This window comes from Mus musculus, chromosome 17 (assembly GCF_000001635.26).
Source record: "Mus musculus strain C57BL/6J chromosome 17, GRCm38.p6 C57BL/6J".
NCBI lineage: Eukaryota > Metazoa > Chordata > Mammalia > Rodentia > Muridae > Mus > Mus musculus.
In genome coordinates this window covers 43,129,409-43,145,938 of record NC_000083.6, presented here as the reverse complement: position 1 = coordinate 43,145,938, position 16,530 = coordinate 43,129,409, and positions in this window count along the sequence as shown.

The window sequence follows — 16,530 nt, the reverse complement described above, 5'->3', positions numbered from 1 at the left end:
TTAATAATTAATTTAAAGAGATTATGAAGGAAAAGTTCAACAAATTAGCAGAGACACTGGAGTAAGCTCAGGTGTCATTTAAAATTGATCTTTCTATTTAATGTACAGGATGCTTCTGTGAAGAAAACCTCTTATTCAGTATGACCACAGCCTGATACACTGAATAGATTATGGAAATTACACCTTTAATGCCTAGGGAAATATTTGTACATAAAGAAAAATGGAGATCAAAGCTCTATACCTTGGGACTGGAGAGGTGGCTCATTAGTCGAGAGCACCTGCTTGTTCTTCCACGAGATCTGAGGATCTGGCTCAATTTGTTAATTCGGAATAAATCTGGAGCTTAGGTCTCTTATGTCACTAGGAGCTCAGCAGGTGCCAGAATGAGAACATTTACAAGTCCCAGTTCATGAAATGGTCTGGTGTTCCACCCATAGCTGACTTTTTCCATTCCACTGAGTCCCTCGAGTTTAATTCTTTTCCAAATAAGTATCTATGTCTCAACTGCCCAGCACAGTGAGAACACGGTCAACAGCCTCACTTCCGTGTGCTCTCTCTTCACGCCCTCCTGCTCCACCGAGACATCCTCCACCTTGAATTTCCTCCTGTTTCATTTTCTTGCTTTAAAAGTATCAATTTTAGCAGGCACAGAAAATGGATGGACTTTTACTTAAATCGGCAACAAATGGCTTAGACAACAACTACCTAAATACCTGTTTTGGCATTTGGACCTTAAAAAAGATAAAGTGCGGAGCCAATATTCTCCTGGAACTTCTGGTTTGTTTTTGTTGTTCAGTCTTTTTTTTTTCTTTTTTAATATTTTTATTAGGTATTTTCCTCATTTACATTTCCAATGCTATCCCAAAAGTCCCCATACACACCCCCCCACTCCCCTACCCACCCACTCCCCCTTTTTGGTCCTGGCATTCCCCTGTACTGGGGCATATAAAGTTTGCAAGTCCAATGGGCCTCTCTTTCCACTGATGGCTGACTAGGCCATCTTTTGATACATATGCAGCTAGAGACAAGAGCTCCGGGTTACTGGTTAGTTCATATTGTTGTTCCACCTATAGGGTTGCAGCTCCCTTTAGCTCCTTGGGTACTTTCTCTAGCTCCTCCATTGGGGGCCCTGTGATCCATCCAATAGCTGACTGTGAGCATCCACTTCTGTGTTTGCTAGGCCCCGGCATAGACTCAAACATGTTGTTCAGTCTTTATTCATCCTGTTATTTTTTAATTGTTTTCAAAACTTATTTTCATTTTAAATTATGCATATATGTGTATGGTGGTATATGCCTGCTCTCAGAGGCCAGAGGTATTCGATTCCCGCCTGGAGCTAGAACTGCAGGCAGTTGTGAGCTGCCTGACATGGTACTGGGTACTAAGCTCCTGTAAGAGCAGTACATGTTCTTAACCACTGAACCATCTCTCCAGCCCTTCACTCACATGTAATGATGATTCACCCATTTTCTCTGCTATACAACACTGCATGGTATAAATGTCCCAGCAGTTTGCCCATTCCAAATGGCTGAAGGACCTTAAGCTTTTAAGTCTTCATGAAATATGCTGATTTGCACTCTATTGTACAAATCTACTAGTGCACATCTCTAGGAATGATTGCAATGTTATAAATGGAGGCTCAGGTAGACATTTGTCATCAAAATAATTATCCGGAAGCTACAGAGATAGCTCATCAGCTACGAGTGCTTGCTGCTCTTGCAGAAGACCTGGATTTGGTTTCTAGCACCCACACAGGGCTCACAAATCTGTAACTCTAGTTCCAGAAGATGCCACACTCTCTTCAGGCTCCCGTGGCCGTGGCACTCATGTGGGACAATTACATCACACAGGCATAATATAAAAAGAAATAAAAATCGCTTTTTAAAAAAATGTACAAGGTCAAAAAGCAAAGCCCGTCAGGACCAAGTGTTCGAATGATAAGACTGAGGTGATACTGGAGGGGGCTGAAGCACAAGCATCATTTAAAAGTTTGTCACTATGGTGAGCACAGACTTACCCTCTAACCATCTCAATAAAGGTAAAATGAGTAAATGAATGAACCCAGCCAGCTAGCCAGGCTACTCTGCATCTCTTCTCATTTTTGTCTCCCAGTGTAACTTTTCTGCATCTGTGCTTTGTAAGGACCAGCCCACTTTCCTCTCTCTGTCCCACCGCCTGCCATGAAATCAACTTCAATTCTCAAGTGACTGATACAGCTTTCTCTTGCCCTGGCATCTGTTATAAGAACAAAATCAGCTAATGGAGTTAAAGTGCTCCTAACAGCATCTAGTGCAAAGTAAGAGCTGTATTTATTTTTATTGTTTCTCCTTGGGAGCTCTTTGAGGAAAGTGTGACTCTCTGGCACAGAAATCAAGTGTTCTTGGTTCCTTTGCTAAATATATCTCTATAACCTGTATCTTCCATTTTGATTTTAAACCCAAATATATATTTTCTTAATATGATTTTTACAGATGAGAGAGAGAGAGAGAACAAGAATGCAGGTACCCTCAGAAGTTGGAAGAAGGCATCAGCATCAATGGTAGCAATCATGGGTAATTGTTGCGAGCTGCCTGATGTGGGTGCTGGGAACTGAACTTGGGTCCTCTGGAAGAACAGCAAGTGGCCATCACTCCAGCCCCTAAGCTGTAGCTCTTCACCTTATGCCACTTCTAACAGTGAAAGGTCAAGGTAGTGAGCTCTAGTCAAGTCCCTCGTCCTTCATAGGAGTCCCAAGTCCTTTTCTGTCACTGTGGGAGTAGGGTATCAGTGTTGCTGTTGTGCAAGGCTGGGACAGCACAGAAGAGTTCTGTTCACCCGGGGGTGGGGGGTAGGGGTGGAGTCCTTTATGTTTCCTTTAGTGAGCATCACACTTCCCCTTAGAGTTCTGGCTTCATTGACTGACCAAGTCTGTTGCCTCTTAAATATTTCTACAGCCTTCCCTCACACTGTCTCCTTGAAAGTTACCAACTCTTGTGATGATAACACACTCCCATAAGCATGTGCTAGAAGTACTCCCTACGCAATAGCGTTGGGCGGCAGAACCTGATGAAAAAAAAAAAAGATTCAGCTGAAAGAATGGGGTGAGGGGATTACGACCACCATTGCAGGAGTGGATTCCTAGTGAAGAGTGAGTGTGGACCCTTTTAGTTTTCTCTCTCCATTTGTGGTTCTGCCACATGAGGTCTACGATATTAGACACAGCCAGAAGGCCCCTCCAGATGTCAGTATCTCAGTTTTGGATTTGGCCTCCAGAATCACAAGCATTTGTTCATTAGAAGCTGCCTGGTGCTTGCTATTCTTTTAGCGCCACAAAATACACAAAGACGACAAAGGCGGCGGCGGCGGCGGCAGGGGCAGCAGCAGCAGCAGCAATCGATGCTCAGAGCAGCCCCTCTGGCTGATCTTATTCTTCTGCTCCTTGAAGTATCCAGAAATCTCTCTCCCACCTTCTGTGGCTACCCATTAACCAAAGACGGATTCTCAGCCATGGATTTTAGTATTGATTTCTTATCTATCACTTTCAGAATATTGCTAGAATCTTCCTTCACTGGTCAGCATCACACACACATTAAGCCTTACCGCTTAGAGAATGGAAGATCATGCTGCAGACTCGGAACTTTACAAGCTCACACTCCTTCTGATGCAGCAAGGGCTTTAGCATAGCTGGCAATAAAGATGGAGTGGTCACCACCCTCAACACATGCACCATTAGTGACAGGCTTTCTGTCTTCATCTCCACCAGGCAGAATTCAATGTAATTAGGTGACTTCTAAGGCCTGGGACAAGTTGGCAACTTGGGAAGTCTGGCTGTACTGTCCAGAGTTTTCATTTAAAGCACTTGGAGAATATTCAGGAGCATCTAATAATATCATCCAAAAAAAAAAAGCCTGGCTTGCTCATTCAGAGACTGCACAAATAAGTCTGGGTTAAGTAGGGGACAGAGCAGATAATGAATAAAACGAGTGGGAACAGAACCTGATACCAGAGGTTGGAGAAGGGTCATGTGCTTGTCCCCGCAGACTTTAGAACCATCAAGTTTCAGAACTGGGGCTATGTGACCTTCGGATGTGTCTAATTTAGCCAGCTCACTTTACAGAGAGGAAGACGCGTATGACTGAGGCGAGAGCCCTCGCCTAAGAGCCTACAGTTGCCAGTAAGGTAGAAAGTCCTTTTCTTTTTTTTTTTTTAATATTTTTTTATTACGTATTTTCTTCAATTACATTTCCAATGCTATCCCAAAAGTCCCCCATACCCTCACCCCCACTCCCCTACTCACCCATTCCCACTTTTTGGCCCTGGCGTTCCCCTGTCCTGGGGCATATCAAGTTTGCAAGTCCAATGGGCCTCTCTTTCCAGTGATGTATCCAGGGATCCATCCCATAATCGGCTTCCGAACGCTGACACCATTGCATACACTAGCAAGATTGTGCTGATAGGACCCAGATATAGCTGTCTCTAGTGAGACTATGCCGGGGCCTAGCAAACACAGAAGTGGATGCTCACAGTCAGCTATTGGATGGATCACAGGGCCCCCAATGGAGGAGCTAGAGAAAATACCCAAGGAGCTAAATGGATCTGCAACCCTATAGGTGGAACAACATTATGAACTAACCAGAAAGTCCTTTTCTATGCAGACATGTTTTCTTCCAAGATTATTCATTGTAAGTGAGGGAGAGGAGAGAGAGTAACGTAAGTGAAATTCTGAAAGGAAGTAAGGAAAGCTTTTGGTTTAAATCAAGAGATTTACCATAGCACAGGAACATGGCAGCGACATTAAGGAGTAGGGATGGAGCTGAAAAATGAACATAAAAATAAAATTCATCAATGGCGAATGATATTTCCATGACCCAGAATCCCTCCTTCCAGTCTAGTTTTTTTTTTTTTGCTTGCTTTCCTATTTGTTCGTTAATTTATGTTTCTCCATGGTTGGTGTGGAATTCATTGTGCAGTCTTCTCCCTCTGCACCCAAGGGTTGAGCCTGCAGGTGTTCATGGTGTACAATAGCTTTTGCCCCTTAGTGGAGGGTTTCACCAATACAAGGAATAATAAACTGTCTTTCTTTCTACTTTTCTCTACTCTCATTATGATTGTGTGTGTGTGTGTGTGTGTGTGTGTGTGTGTGTGCGCGCGCGCGCGTGTGCATTCTTGCATGCTTGTGTGCATGTCCATGAGGCTAGCACCGGGGATCTTCTTTTATCCCTCTCTGCCATTTGGTTTTCTCACAGTATCTGAAGCTCTATGCTGATTGACCAGGAAGCCTCAGGATCCTTCGGTCTCTACCTCCCAGTGCCAAGATTACAGGTCTTGCCACATCCAGGTTTTTTACCTTCTTGCTGAAGATAATACTCTAATCTTCATGCTTGTACAACACACACGTGACCCCCGAGCCATCTCCCTAGCCCTTCATATTTCTCTCTTTAAAATTTAAAAAAATTTTAAAAAACCATGAATAGTTTTCCCTTTGACTTAGTTTTAATGGTCCCCACTGGACTGCAGATGGAAAAGAAAGGAAGCAATGAACACTATGCTGTAAGCCAATCATGGGTGTCTATATTTGTCAGCCAGTGACTCGTCTGAGGGTCTATCCACTAAGTTAAGATGATCGCAGGCAGGTTGTCACGGTGGCGAAGGCTCTTCCTGTCAGAGTGGGGCGGGGGGGGGGGGGAAGGGGGAAGACAATCCTCTAGCATTATCACTCTCTCTCTCCTGCCTCAAGAAGCTGACATATGAGACTCTGTCGCTCAAAGCCGTGGTTCCCACCTGGAGTGGAAGAGGAAGCAGCGAAACAAGCAGGCAAGTTCAGAGACTCTGAGCTGCTTACGCCCTGGAAGTGCTGCGTGGACTTGGAGAGCAACTTCCTGCAGACTTCCTGTTAGAGAAGAGGACTGGACGTTCAGCTGTGGCTAGAGCAGACCTTCCTTCAGCTTTGTTATCTGAAGCCCAAAGCCTTCCTACCCAATGCCATTGGTTCAAATCATGTTTGCTTGTTTGTTTGTTTGAGACAAACTATTAAGCACTGGTTTACCTGAGACTTTCTAAATATCTAAGTACACACGAAGCTATCCTCAAACGCAGGAAGTTTTTTGACTAATACAAGGAATAGCAGATATTTTATCTTTCTCCTTTTCTCATTTCTCATTATGAGAGGGAGAGTGTGCGAGAGCTCTCACTGACACATGAGGGGGTGTGCATTCATGTGGGTCTCGTTGGCCCTGGGTGTCTCCTGTCCTGCCTCTGCTTCTCAAGTACTGGGATTAAAGGTGTGCACCACCATGTGTAATCCAAAATCATATCTGAGTGAAGTATATCTGGCTAATATAATACACGACCTTCCCTCTTCCCTAAATAGTGATCTGGTTCCTTGAAATATTCTTAGGTTCTTGATAGGATGGAAAATCCTTCCTGTGGAATATCACCTAATTTCTGAAGACCATTCAGACATAAATCTGTGCACTCACATGTGCGTGCGCGCGTGCACGCACACACACACACACACACACACACAGAGCCAGTTATTCCAGGGCATTTGAAACATTATCCTGGTCTCCCTGAATATTAGGCATATCATCTTATTTAGTCCTTTCTTGACTAATATCATTTTCAATTTTTTCTACTAAGGATGACAGAGATGAGCCATTTGAGTGTGACCTTTTCCTTTGCCTGTCCTTACAGAGCCAACAATTCCCACCTGAGTTGGCTGTGTGCCTGGGTGACACTAATGTCAATGACTTGCCATGCCTTTTGTTGAGGATGCCTGTAACTACAGGTTTAGAAACTTTCGCAAGCCCTCAGACAGTGCTTACTTACGGGCATGATTTTTTGCCACCAATTTTAAGTATACCACCAAGTATATTATCCTTATTAACAAAGACTAGATGATTTTTAAATTTTTATTTTTTTATTATTCTCTCTCTCTCTCTCTCTCTCTCTCTCTCTCTGTGTGTGTGTGTGTGTGTGTGTGTGTATGTGTGATGTCATTGATGTCATGTGCCCCAGTGAATTAATCACAAGAGCCTGAGTGAGGGGTTATTTACAATGACATGGGCAACTTATCAGTAGCTACACCACTGAAGAAAACATTACTTTTCTGGGGCAACCATTAATCCTGCCTACCGATACTCATAGAGGAGTGGAGCCTCATGAGCACCCATCCTGAAATCCTCCCTGGAGGAAGGTCAGAGCTGCGCATACATAGCTCTGCGTTTGGTGCTTGGTCTGATCAAGCCCAGCCCAACAGTCATAAACAGTGTCAGAACCTTTTCCCAGGTCTACTCCAGTGGCCTCCTCTACCACAAGGCACTTGACTCACATCTGCTGCCTCGGGGACCTCTTCTCTCTTCTGGGGAGAGGAAGGGCCTGGCCACCGGTATTCACATTGCTTAACCTCTTAGTCAGATCTAGGGACAAAGGTTTGTGTTGCGAAAGGGCAAGTGAAACTTAGCCTAAGGCTGGGTATGGGCTGGCCTTACTTCACAGGGAAACGTCTTCAGTTTATATAATTAACACTTTCCATCTTCCCTTCACAGAATCGTCTGAAGAAAACAAACAAACAAACAAACAAACAAGAAAAGCAGAGTTCCTGAACTCTGAGGCTGATACTAGGACTTATGGCTATTCGGTGGAGCAACTCTCTAGCCTTGATATGGCAACAGCTGTGTCACTTCCCACCCTAGTCACCATTTCTCTAAGGGACCTAACCCTGCATGCTCATCACCACTGATATATTACTCCTCGCTCAAACTTACTAAAAGTTCCAACTCTGTAGTACCAGAGCATTAACGTAAGTGTGGCTAGATCCCATTGAGCGCATGGTGTTGGTGCCATGGCAACACGTGGGCGCATGCGCACGGGTCTGCCCCTGAGTCCACTGCCCTCATCGGTTACATCCCCAAACTGCCAACATTTGTGTTGTCTTTGAAAATCATGAGTCGCTCCTTCCTCCTTCTTGATCTGTCTGAAAGTTGTCCCCACCCATAACTTCCCTGTTTAGCCCCAGCCTGTAGAGAAGGCAGCAAGAAGATGCTTGTATGGGGCAATCCATTTGACCCAGAGAAAAAGAGAACCAAGAGGATGCAGGCAGGATGGGTGATGATTGACTGGGTTTCTTCCTTTAAGATTCATGTTATTTTATTTTACTTTATTTATGTGTATATCTGTGTACGTTTATGCACATGTCTGGGTGCCCACAGAGGCAAGAAAGGGCACTTGATCCCTTGGAACCGGAGGTACAGGTGTTTGTAAGTCACGTGATGGTGATACAGCTGCTGGGAGCTGACCTCCAGTTCTCTGAAAGAGCAGGAAGCATTCTTCACTTCTGAGCCATCTCTCCAACTCCAGGAGTTCTTATAACTAATGGTCTCACAGTGCTACAGAGGCTGAGGAGTGTGATGACCTGTGGGTCACAACAGCAAACCCAGAACAGCTGATAAATTCTAGTCCAAATCCTAATCCAAGAAGCATGGAGGTCTAACACAGGTAAGGTCCAGTCTATGTCTTACTCCACAGGCAAGAGCATTCACGCTCACGCTCAAAAATAGGCAGAGGGAAGACATTTTCCTACCTCTGCGATTTTGCACAACACAGGCCTCCAATGGGTTGGATGAGGTCCACCAGGGCTGGGGAGAGCAATGTATACTTCACTCTGCCAGGTCACGGTAGCACACATCAAAAGACACCCTTGCAGACACAGCCATTACAAATGCTTTTCTAAATACCTGAGCACCCTGGAGCCTGATCAAGTCAGCACATACAACCAACCACAACAACGCTCCTCTCGCTTTTCTGTACCGGTCTCTGGCATCTTCACATCTTCAGGGCATGTTTCTCCTGCTGGCAGAAAGTGAGCTCAGCAAGGTAGCCGTGAGGTCCAGGAATGACATCTGTCTCCATATACTGGCTTCCAGCCTGCCCTTCTTCTTCTGAAGTTGTCACCCACATCCACCCTCCGGGCTCCTCAGAACCTTCCTCCTGTTCTCAACTCTGCATGGGCTCTCTGGCATCGAGGTTCAGACCTCCTGGCTTTCCCTGACTGTAGCTACTCAATGCATCTTGCCCAATAGGAAAACCTGAGGTCTCCACTCACACAGCATGTGGCTATCTCCATAGCAACGTTCTGAGAAAGATTTTTCCCTGTTGTTATTTTACTTATTTGTGATTCTGAACTTCCTCCTCAGCTTATCTTTCTGTTCTGATTTTGTAAAAGCATTTATCAATTATATATAATAATGGCCTTATCATGACATTTCCATCCCTGTATACAATGTATATTGATCATATTCACCCATCGCTCCCCTTTCTTCTCTCCCTCCCACTCCTGATCCCCTCCCTTCTTCTCAACTAGCCCCCCTCTTTTTTTCATGCCCCTCTGTGTATGTTACCCAGTGAGTTTATAGGCACATGTGCCACTCATCAGTGGTCAGTCACACAGCTAAAGAAAATGTTTCCTCCTTTCCTCAGCTACCATAAATTGCCTGTCCATTCTCAGGAAGGTCTAGGCCTCATGGGTTGAGCCTAAAAACTCTCACAGAGAAATGGGGAGCCCAGGGGACATCATAAGTCCTTTTTGTTCTTAGAAGGAGAGCTGGGCTGAGCCCACCCACCCTCCCATGTGGTCCTTGGCTAGAATTACTTGGAGATAAAGAAAGAAGGATTTGGGGGTGGCATCTCCCTTTGTAGTCTTAGTACCTCTCTCTGGACCTCGGTATCCCTATTTGCAAAACAAGGGGCCAATATCTGCTCTGTGAGGGTGATTTGAGGGCCTTGATAAATGTACAAAGACATGCACAGAATAGGCACTCGGAAGTTGCTGCCTCATCACCCAGCCCCTAATTTTACAACCCAATCCCTGCTGAGTCAATCAGGAGAGCAGGTGACCAGGCCCTAGCGAGCACCTAGGGAAATGTGGAAAAAGCCAGGTGTGTCTTCCATTTTTCAAACAAGAGCCTGGAGGCTCTGGGTGCCTCTTGCCTTCCTTTCTCCCAATCACTCCCCTAATTGACTTGTCCTGCTGCCACCAGCCCAGAGCAATCTGCAGCTAGCTCACTGCCACCAGCTCAGACTCTCCCCACTGCTGCTCTCAGGAGAGCATATTAGCACTCGGTGCTCAGATGCATTGTGCAAGCCCATTCTGGCACAGACTGGGTGACAAAGCAGCTTTGATGTATTTGGGGATCAGAGCACCTGGGTACATGTGGCAGAGAGCTATTATTCCAAAAGAATTCTCCTTTTCTGTTCCTCTTAATGTTCTCTGTTTGCAGAACTCCATTCACAATTGAGGAGTAACTATGTTCTCGAACCAATCTTCCTCCCTAGGCTCCTTATAGTTAACCATTAAGCCCTCAGTGCTCAGAAGCAAGTCTGGTCTATTTCAGGTACCCAGTTAACTGTACATAATGCATAACGCCCCCCCCCCCTTTTTTTAACCAAGCCTAAGACTGTGTCTAACCAAGCTTCCTCCTGCCCCGGTCTCTAATTCAGTTTGTTCTGCTGCACAGGGTAGTTTGATAAATGCATCTTTCCTGTATTTCAACTCTAGGCTAACTGGGGGCTTCTATGCAGGTATTTCTGCAACTAACATTGACATTTATTTAAAAATAAATAAAGGGCCAGATAATAATCTTTTTAGGCTTTCTAAACGAAGGGGCAAAACCAAAGACATCATGTGCTTCAACAGGACTCCCGTTTGTTTCTAGACAGAGAACACTTCTCATGCTGGGTCACATTTCCAAACAGACTATCAGCCAGGTTTCTGTAACTCATGCTGGGTGAGCGTGGCTGCAAGCCCATATAAACCCAGACTCTGCTTATAATTCCTGACTTTCCCTGACCATCAGAGCTACTGTAGAAGTAGGAAAGGTTTTATCTCCTTGCATGTGGAAAGAGAATTAAGAAATGCCTGATGTGTAGAACAACAATATGAACTAACCAGTACCCCCAGAGCTCGTGTCTCTAGCTGCATTTGTAGCAGAAGATGGCCTAGTCGGCCATCATTGGGAAGAGAGGCCCCTTGGTCTTGCAAACTTTATATGCCCCAATATAGGGGAACGCCAGGGCCAAGAAGTGGGAGTGGGTAGATAGGGGAGTGGGAGGGGGGAGGGTATGGGGGACTTTGGGGATAGCATTTGAAATGTAAATGAAGAAAATACCTAATAAGTAAATAAAATAAAAAAGAAAGAGTCCCATGAAAACTTTTGGTGCCTAAATATTTAGAAAGAGACAAATGCACGCATTATTTATTCCATTGAAAGGAGAAGGTGAACTCTGTATTAATATTGCTGTCTGATTTGCATTCCTAGTTGTGCTTTCTCAGTGAGTCCACTGAGCTTGTATAAAAGAAGCTTATATATAAGTATAAGTGGACATTAAGGTAAATTGAAGCAGCCTATTGAATAAACCAAGAAAAATAGTACTCATAAAAAAAAAAAAAGCCTGATGTGAACTATCACTGAGAAATATCCATTGAGATTTGAGGCAGTTTCTGGAAGGGTCTTTGCTCTGACGCCTACATCCGTCACATGTTATCTCCTGCTTTCCTGCTTGCTAGCTGAGGTGCCTTGTTTGTTGCCATGTGAAAGAAACTCACCAAGCTTCCCTGTCACTTGGTGGTTGAGGGATGTGCCTAGAGGAGCCCCCAGCTTAAGCACTTATGTCTGTAGAGATAATCTCTCAGGTACTGTGTCGAAGCATCACCTGTCATTAAAGATCTGGTGGCCTATCTTATTGGCATTTTAGAAAATAAAGGGCCAGGAAATAAACACTTGAGGTTTTCTAGGTCAAGGGGTAAAACCAAATATGCCGCATGGTGTTTTTTGCCAAAGGCAGGAAGTAGAAACTGGGAGTTCCAGTAGACAGACTGAAACTCTGGGAGGTTCACCACCTGCACTCTGAGGAAATTAGATATATGATACTGAGAAGTAACCAGCCATGTGGCAGACATAGAATAGTTTAAACAGGTTAAGTAAGTTAGGAGTTAGATGAGGAATAGGCCTAGCAAACGGCCATAAACATTGTTAAATGAATAGTAAGCTACTGGGAACTAGAGCAGGAGAAGGAGAGCCTGCAACTCCGCGAGTCTCTCAATCCACACCTCCTCCTGTGTTGGTTTTACCTGTTATTCTCCTGATAGTATAATGGGGCAGCTTTTAAAGATTTAAGTGTGTGTGTGTGTGTGTGTGTGTGTGTGTGTGTGTGTTTATTTGTTGACTCTTAGGGCTAGAGAGATGGCTCAGTGACTAAGAGCTTGTGTTGCTCCTGCAGAGGATCAGGATTGGGCTCCCAGCACCCACGTGGTGGATCACAGGTGTCTGTAACGCCAGTTTTAGAGTTCTGGCGACATTGTCTGTCCTCTGTGGGTATTTCATGCATGCGATATACACTCAGACACATGCGATATACACTCATGCGATATACACTCAGACACATATACACAGACATAACATTTAAAAACCAAAATAAATCTTTAAAATGTTCTACTCAGTATTTTTCAATACGTTAAAGGTGAAATTTTTTTAGGGTGTCTAGTTCACTATATCATCTCTGGCATGCGTGTATATTTGGTTGTTGTAGGGACAGGGTGTCAAGTAGCCCAGGTTGACCTTAACTGACTTGTGTAACTGAGACTGGTGTGAACCATCTGCTCGGCCTTCTGAGTGTGGAGCTTACAGGCATGTGCCCAGCTCCTGTTCTGAAAGCTCTAATCTTCCCAGAATATGAATTCAGAGGTGACCTTGCCTTGTTTCCCAGTGGTACACATCCTCTGGTATTTATTTGCTTGCATAATCCTCTTCTGCATCAAATCAAGGATGCTCAGGGTGGCCGATAAAATACAGCAGAAGTGATGGTTTGACAGAGACTACGGCACAAAAGAACCTTTTATCTGTTTGCTCTTCTACAAAAGTCATTTCAGTGGCGACCAACCACCATGCCATAGAGACACTCACTCACACAGAGATGCGCCATTTGAAGAACAGATGCCCACCACAAGAAGAATGCCCATGCCAGTTAAACAGTATCATGCTGAAATGTTCATGAACTCCAAAAGACCACCAAGGAGCCGGATCCGATGCTATCACACCAGGGACTTTATTCACAAGCTCGAGCGTGGGTCTTGATTCACTGCTGACCCACAGGACGGTTCCATGGAAAAATTCCTTGATCACTCACTGGGACAAGGTTTTATAGGAAATCACAAGTGAAGGGTGAGTGTTTCAAGCCTAGCAAGCATCTAATTGGGGTGCTACTGTGACCTTTGGTGTAATTGGCTGGTGCTGGGAGCCAAACGTTGGCTTTCCTCCTAATTGGTGGTTGTTAGGCAGGGGCGGCCTTGTAACCTGGAGGTGTTGGGATTTGCTGGGGATTAACCTGGAAATTGGTGCTAGACAGTGGATTTGTTAGAGGAGAATAAACTGGAGATCCAGATCTTGTTAGGGGTAGCCTGGAAACTGGAGCTAAGCTCAGGTTTTGTTTTGGGTAATCTGGAAACTGGAGCTAGGTACCGACCTGTTAATTTACTTAAGTCAAGTTTGTCTAAGATGGAGTCTGAACCCAAAGAATTTGATCTTTCAACAGCAAGTGACATAACCTTGGCCAAGATGTGCTCACTGCCTTTTGAGAGCCTGGGGCCAGACCCACACAGCTAAGGAGCCCCTGAATTCTTGATCTTCAGATGCCAAATGCTGTCAGAAATGGTTGCTATTTAAAATGGCTAAAGGGTCAGCAGGATAGATCAATGGGTAGAGCACTTTCCTCACATTCCTAACAACTTAAGTATGAGCTCTGGAGCCCACATAAGGTAGAATATGAGAAATGACTCCACAAATCTGTCCTTTGATCTTCCACATGCACTTTGGGAGCCTGCACATGATCAAAAATAATAAATAAATAAATAAATAAATAAATAAAGCTACTAAGTTGGGAAGGTACCTAGCAAAACATAAATTGGAGCTCTTTCTGCTCTAATGTAATTCCAAACATTTTAGAAACACTTTTGACAATAGAAAGATTTCATTAAATCTTGTGTCTACAATATACATGAATCCTGACAATGACACACTACTCACATTGTCTCATAGGACTTCAGAATTGCAAAGCTTGGATACACACTCATGGAGTATGGGATGGTGCTTCCAGCAGCTGCTGGGGGTTGCTGGGGGTTTGCAGAATCCCAAAGACCTGTGGTTAATGGGGAACAGGTGACCATGGGGTCCCTGAGGGGGCTCTCACTCCACGTCTTTGCCCACATTGTCCCTTGCTGAGTTTCTAAGTGTTGAGGTTTGGTCTGATGCTATGCATTGTAATGCTAAATTCTATAGCCAAAGGTCTTGGCCTACAAAAGACTTCTCCTGTTTACAAGCTTGTGTTCTGCAAACCTTGTCCCTTGATTTAAAGCTACTGGTTAAATAAAATTCTCTACAGCCAATTACTGGAGGGATTAGAGGTTTGGGGTGACCTCATGGGTCAGAGGAGAACCAAGGAGAACTAGAAGGTACAGAAGACAAAGGAGAAGGTGCCATGGTTTGGGAATCATAAAAACATGGCCCTGAGGGCTGGCCAATTGGAGTTAAGAGCAGCCCAGATGAAACATAGTTAAGTAGTAAGTAATAATTCAGAGTTATCAATAGGAAAGTAGATTCTAATAACGTAGAGGGTAAGTATCCACCCAGCTCTTGTGCTGTTGAAGGTTTATTGTAATTATAAAGGCTGTGTGTGTCTTCTATCTGGGAACTAAAGAGTCAAAGGCAGGGTAGAAGCCCCAGGTCAGGATTAAAAATTTTCTACATCTAAGCCCTGCCCACTCCTTGCACAGCTCAGATCTCACCTATGCAGCTCTCTGACTCTACTGAAGAAGGAAATTGGTCCCTCCTCCCTGTGAGTCTTCCTCATTCCTGCAGTGACTCAGGCAGCTCAGGGCATGCTGCACCATCCCCCACAACAGATGAGAAACATCTAGACAGCCATGGAGCCCAGGCCCTGATACCTCTCTTTGTATATCATGTATGATGACTGACTAGGAAATGGGATGCCTCCTAAGAGAGGACCATATTTAGGATATAGTTTTAATAAGGGACACACCCACAGGAAATAGTTAAGCTAACCACCATGGAAGGTTATAGTGTGTTCCCTTGACAAAGATACTAGAAGGAGGAGCTGTCTCCCCTAGTCTGTGCCACCCAGAAGCAACTCTTGTTATAAACACAGATATGCAAGAAGAGCCCTGACCCCTATACAGCAGCAAGGCCTTGCCACCCACAACCTGACCTGGGATACACACCCATGTATGTGTTCTGCAGTTAGAAACCCAGATATGAGGCTGGCCCTTCATTCAGTTATATGGCAAAGGCTGTTTGCTACCTTCTCTGGGTACTGACTGAATCTAGTAGTGACCTCGGCTTAGGCACATGTCCAACCAGGATTGGTGTGGGTAGCACATTTCTCTTTCTCCTAGTCAGATCATACGTTTTGTGAACGGGTTTAATGTTCAGTTTCCTGGTTAAGCCAGTTTCATTGCTTATATTTAATAAGATTTTTAATTAAACAGAAACCCTAGAGAGTACTTCCATTTATACAAACAAAAGAGAAAGACAAATAAACACTAGCATTGAGTGACTAATGATGTGGTCCTTTGCTCAATGTTTAATCTGTGACTTACTGACTTCTGGCTTCCTTCTACAGACTTCCTACCCAGCCTTAGCAACCTGTGGCCAAGAGAATGTCTTTATGTGTCCTTTATGTAGACTGCCAGGCTACAGCTGCAACCATCTATGTGTCTATAAACCTGAAAACTCTTTGGCCTATAACTGAGTTCCTTGCTTCCTCCTTTCCTCTTTCCTCCCTCCTTCATCCCTCCTTTCACCTTTCTCTCTCCTCCCTCCCTCCCTTCCTCCCTCCTTCCTTCCTTCAAAGTGCTGAGCATCACACTAAGTACACATGCCTGTGAGGCTATCAAAGAGTCATATAGCAGCCCTGTGCCTAAATTACCAAACCTCTAATTTGAAGAGAGAGAGAGAGAGATTGAGACAGAGACGGAGTCAGAGAGACGGAGATTCTTTAAAACTGTGTCAAATTCTTCATCACTTCACAGAAGAGAATAACTATCTTACAAAAACTAGAGTTAGCATCACGAACATCTGTCCAAAGGCATGTCGGAAATTCAGCCTCATTCACATTCCTCTACAAGATGGTCCAGAGTTCGAAATAGCTACAACCTCATGAATTGATGAGAGGTCTAGTAACCACAGACCAGAGCCTTGTGTGTCCTTTGCAGCCCTGAATGTGTGGTGTTCAAGTAGTGAAGCTATTCCTCAAATAGCCTTGCCTTCCTCCCCTACCCCCCAGCCCTGGAAAGGCTGACGGAACTGATTAGAATGTCAATGATGTAGAGGGGTTAGAATGTTGCAAGTCTAGAGCCAAATTATCTTGGGGCATCTTTAGGATCCTAAACAGCCATTTATTGCCCTTCCATGTGCCATTAGGTAAATTCCGTAGAATGTGCGAACTCTTAGTTTCCGGCCAACCAATGGGCTGTGAAACACT